The sequence below is a fragment of the Malania oleifera genome, chromosome 6 (assembly GCF_029873635.1).
Source record: "Malania oleifera isolate guangnan ecotype guangnan chromosome 6, ASM2987363v1, whole genome shotgun sequence".
Classification (NCBI taxonomy): Eukaryota; Viridiplantae; Streptophyta; class Magnoliopsida; order Santalales; family Ximeniaceae; genus Malania; species Malania oleifera.
In genome coordinates, this window is record NC_080422.1 from 5,887,574 (window position 1) to 5,893,573 (window position 6,000).

A 6,000-nucleotide genomic window follows, 5' to 3' on the forward strand; every position below is an offset into this window, starting at 1 on the left:
AGAATTAAATTTGAATTTTAAAAACTCATGTGGGCCCCACACAACTTCGAGACCCAAATGGATCCTGTGTCACTCGAATAACTCTCATATGATTTTATGCATCCTACATAGCTTTGAGACTCGTGTAAACCTCCATACGGCTTCGGGACTCATGTGGGCCCCACACAGTCTTGTGGGTCCCGCATAGGATACCTATATTATTATTATTTTATCATATATTTCTTCAAATTATATCAGTTAAAACATTATTTTATGTACTTATTTACGTATATAAACAGTGTCTTGTGGCTCCGGGACTCATGTGGACCCCACATAGTCTTGTGGGCCCCACATATGATACCTATATTATTATCATCTTATTATGTATTTCTACAAATTATGTCTGTCAAAACACTATTTTATGTATATATACTTATTTACGTGTACAAACAGTGTCTATCCTGTTTATCCTATGAAATTCCATTTTGACCAGGCCGACCTCCAGGGAGCGACTGAGCCGCAATGGTCTCTGAGCACTCGCTAAGACAAGGTCTTTCTTAGGCATCAAACATGGAATCAAGGATCCTACAGAAAAACACTTCCGTATTGATATTAACTTAATGACTATTTTTATTATTTTATTATTATTATACTTTAATCATATATATATATATATATATATATATATATATTTTTAGGTCATCACAGGTAAGGCAATCAGACCCGCAAGCAAGTTGTGGATGCCTGCAGTTGCAGTTAGCTGTAGATGAATGATTTTGACTTTGTCTGGGTTGATCCCCCAGGGCTTAGTCCTGGTTTCGGGCCACACAACTAGTACCATGGGAGAAATAAATGGTGTTTAGTTCCAGGGAATGTCTTTTATGAATATCAATAGATTTATGTAAATGATGTTACTTATTTACTGAAATATTTATACTATGGAAACAAGATGAGTATTTTCAACGATGTAAAGTGAGTACAATGTAAAACAGCTATTTTCGGTTATATGGAGAATGAATGTTTTCTATAAACACTAAATGCATACTGACCACACACTAATGTTAACTTAATCTTCCTTATTGAGAAGTGTGTCACCCCAATATACAAATCATCTTTTCAGGATATACTAGGGATCATGCATAGCAGACAGAGAGGTTGAGTTAGAAGTATAGTATGTGTATGTGGGGTGCATGGTTTGAGTTGTTTTTGTTTGCACTGTTTAAATGGATTGTAATATGAATAATTGGAGACTATTGTGTTAAAGGTAGTTTAGATGTAGTGACCCGATAGAAATTGTGGTATTTTAAATAATAACAGAAAGAGAGAAAATAGAAATGGAAATAGAAACAGAAGGAGACAGCGGACTTTGTCAACGAACTCAAAGTAATAACTGAGGAATTTAATCAAAGACTCATCGACGAATACAGGGGATTCATCGACAAGAATAACACAGGGTCTCGTTGATGAAGGTATGTATCGTTGACGAGAAAATACTTAGAGAATTTTTGGGCGACTGTGAATTTCGTCGACGAAGGGGAGAGTTCGTCGACGAATTTCTTGTTGACCTCATTGACGAGGTGATGTGGCTCGTCGATGAAGCCTAGTGTATAAATAGGGCCAACTTTCATTTTTGGTTGAAATCTTGTGCAAACATTTCTCCTTGTCTCTCCTTTATGCCCCTCCTCCCTTCTCTCTAAGATCTCGAGCCGATTTTCTATCGGTTCGACGATCTGAAGCCACCACGACGCTCCTAGGAAAGTTCTCTGCACGTCTGCCGGAGCGGATCGTCGGTGGGGCTGAGTTGGAAACCATCCCAAATCCAGGACAAGGCGTTCTACTCAATATTTGGTTATTTGACAGTTGTAGAAAGTGTAGTATGCGTAGAAATATAGAACTTTAGTTTTGGGGAATGTTGTTTTTAGAGTGTTGAATAGAGAACCTTGCGGGTGCAGGACTGTTTGTTTTAGGGGCTTTTCAGGACTCAAGTAAGGGGATAAACTAAGCTATTATTTTATGAAAACTATGTATAATATTATAGCATTTGATTTCAAAGAAATAAATATATTTATATATGATTTATATTTGGGAAATACGGCTGAAAATGATGGTATGTTAGATATATGAAAAACCTATTTCGTGTGGCATGAGTAGGAATTACAATGAAAAACTATTTTCTAGGAATGTGTTAATGATACAGATTTTTATAAAGGAAAACCAACGTATGAGCCGAGATTTTGATTTATTTGCCGGCGTACGAGCCGAGCTATGTGTATGATTTGCCAGCATACGGGCTGAGTTATGGATATATTTTTCCGGCTACGGATCGTGCTATGTATATGATTTGCCGGCATACGGGACGAGCTATGGATATGATTTGCTAGCGTATGGGCTAGGCTATGTATATTATTTTTCAACGTACGTGCCGAGCTATAGATGTGATTTTTCAGCGTACGGGCTGAGTTATGGATATGATTTGCCGGCGTACGAGCTGAGCTATGGTAAAATGTGAAATACCAGTGTACGGGCTGATGATTTTCATGATATACGTATATATGAAAAATGATATGATTGATTTGATAATTAATGCTATGAAATATCCATGTATCACAGTTTCAGTATATGTTATATGTTATCAGAACTTGGTTGGCTTGGTCTAGGCTAGCACTTGCATGGTACCGCTGCTATGTGTCCATGGTCATCATGATCATGATATTTGTGTTAACGCCGCTGTATGGAGTGGTGTGATATTGGATGGTCGATGTGGTTTTAAGAAGTGTGTGAGCGCCCCTGGTGTACGGACCAGGTCTAGCAGACCCGTCGAACTTACAGACTGTACTTTTGACTTGGCAATGGTCAGTCAACCAGTGTCAGGTCCCGCCTTCAGGCCACACAATCTAGTCATGTGGGGGTAATACATGACAATAGCCAACTAACCTTCCAGGGATGTTTGTTTTGTATTATTATTTATATGAGATGAATTATGCTATGGACACCATTATGTTCTGCCATGTTTTGGTTATACATGTTTTTCCTAGAAATGATATATATGCAGTTTTACTGGTTATGTTTACAATTATATGTATATCACATAAATACTCATGTTGCCACACACTAGTGTTAGTTTATTTCCCTTACTGAGAGGTGTCTCACCCCGAATTTCATAAACATTTCAGAAGCCCCTGATAGGAGAGTGGGTAAAGCTCTGCTGTTATAGTTCTGTTGATCTGCCCTCTCTGAAGGGGGTAAGTTTTGGCGGGGATGGTTGGATTTTTTGAAAATGTCCCTAGATTTTATTTTTGGGATGTAAAAACTTAAATACAGTGGATATAGTAACTCTCGTATTGTGATGGATAGGTTGTGTTTATGATATATTGATTTTATGTTTCCTGCTGCTTAGGCTTCTGCATTGTGTTTCTGATGTATCCCTGGTACCCACGGGTCTAGGTGGATTATGATCTACTGAGTTTTGTGATATTAATTTTATTATATTATGGAAAAAAATGTTGAAGATAAGCAGGTCGTCATAGTTTGGTATCAGAGTCTAGGTTGCTAGGTTCTGTAGACTTTAGAATGTAGCGGGAATGATACCAGAGTATAGGAAATGATTTAAGGTTGTTCAACAGTCTAGAGGCAGTACTTCCGTTGTAGTTTCTGTATTTTTCTTGGGGTGACGATTTTAGGAAAACCATAGTAAGCTATTGTCGAGTTGTGTTCCTAGAATGTAGGACTGGGGTTAGGAATAAGTTGGGAATGCTAAGATAAGTGGTGAGGTTAGGTGGGTAAATTATGAGGATTTCTAAGTTACATTTGTTATTTTTCAGGATGGATCCAAGAGGAAGTAGTGCCCATGTGAGTGGTAGTGATGGAGCAGGGCCATCAGGTGTAGCTGGGACCGACTCTGACGTGGTATTACGTAGTGTGGCTCAGCAGGTTATGGCTAAGATCTCTAGGAGCTCGAGGGAGCATAGTGGTCCCTCAGTTGGCCATGGGTGCACTATAGAAAAGTTTACAAAGATGAATCCTTTGACATTCTCAGGGGGAGTTGATCCTGCAGCCGTTAAGAACTGGATGCAGGAGACCGAGAAAGTCTTGGCTGTGTTGCAGTGTACTGAGGAACAGAGGGTCCTCTTTGCCACTTATAAACTGACGGGAGAGGCCAAGAGGTAGTGGACTGCGGTGAGACTGTTGGAGCAATAGAGGGCGACTCCGATAGCCATTACATGGGACCAGTTTAAAGAATTGTTCTTTGATAGATATTTCCCAGCTACTGTCAGGGAGGCTAAAGTAGAAGAGTTCCTGAGTCTGAAATAGGGACAACTATCTATCCAGTAGTATGCGGCACATTTCATCGAGCTCTCTCATTTCGCCCCATACATTGTCCCTGATGAGGTGAAGAAAGCGAGGTAGTTTGAGAGAGGCTTAAGGTAGAGTATATTAAAGCAGGTGGTGGTGTTACGGATCGAGGAATTTGCTAAGTTAGTCAACAAAGCAGCCTTGGCAGAGATTAGTGAGCGTCTCGATGCAGAGGAGCAGGGATAAAGGAAGAGATCTGCATCTACAGGTTATCAGCAGGGTCATAGACCGAGTCAGTGGAGGAGAGGAAACCATGGCAGAGGGTGGAGACAGGAGACTGGAGGACGCGAGGTTCAGGCAGTGCAGGGTCGTCTAGTTTGCCAGACTTGTGGTAGGAGACACTGGGGAGAGTGTCGAGCAGGTGGAGTTGTCTGCTATCGCTGTAGTAGATCGAGGCATATGGTGTGAGACTGCCCTACCCCACTAGATGTAGTTTCAGTTCCCAGACCATACTGGGGAGGGTACCAGTTGCCACGCGAGGGCTAGCAGAGGAATACGGCTCCAGCCAGAGTGTTTGCGCTGACCCTAGATGACATTGAGACGGCGGGTGACGTGGTCACAAGTATGGTTGTTATGCTTTCTTTTAAAGTTATTGCATTGTTTGATTCAGGTGTCACACACTCGTTTGTGTCTTCGTGGTGCACTAGACTATGTGGGGCAAAAACACAGTTGTTAGACATTGAACTGTTGGTATCTACACCGACTGGGTCAACAGTGAGGTGTAGTAGGGTGCTCCGAGGTTGTCTAGTTGATATTCAAGGGAAGACTTTGTCTGTTGATTTGATAGTGCTGGACATGCACGGGTTTGATGTTATATTCGGCATGGATTGGCTAACAGCTAATTTTTCCAGCATAGATTGCCGAGCACAAGAAGTGATATTCAGACCTCCGGGGAAATCGAAATTCAGGTTTGTAGAATCGCAGGTGCAATCCCCGCCTCAGCTAGTTTCAACTATCCAAGTTAGGAGACTACTGTTGAGTGGTTGTCAAGGTTTTGTGGCAGTTGAGAAGGAGATGTCAAAGAATGAATTGAAACTTGCTAGCACGCCTGTAGTAAAGAAATTTACAGATGTTTTCCCATATGAGTTACCAGGCTTGCCACCTGATCGTGAGGTAGATTTTCCTATTGATCTACTTCCAACTGCAGCGCCGATTTCTAAAGTACCTTACCGAATGGCGCCAGCGAAGTTAGCATAATTGAAGAATTAGTTGCAAAATCTACTTGATAAAGGCTTCATACGACCCAATGTATCTCCGTGGGGAGCTCTAGTTCGATTTGTGAAGAAGAAGGACGGGTCCATAAGGATGTGTATAGATTACAAGGAAATCAATAAAGTGACAATCAAGAACAAGTAATCTCTACGCCGTATAGATGATTTGTTTGACTAGCTCCAGGGTACACGAGTGTATTCGAAGGTTGACCTCAGATCCAGCTATCATTAAGTGAAAGTGAAAGCAGAAGACGTCTTGAAGACGACCTTCAGGACTAGGTACGGGCATTATGAGTTTCTTGTTATGCCGTTTGGTTTGACAAATGCTCCTACAGTATTTATGGACTTGATGAACAGAGTCTTCCATCAATACCTAGACCAATTTGTTGTTGTTTTTATTGATGATGTACTGGTCTATTCGAGGAGCTATGAGGAGCATGAGATGCACTTGAGGCAG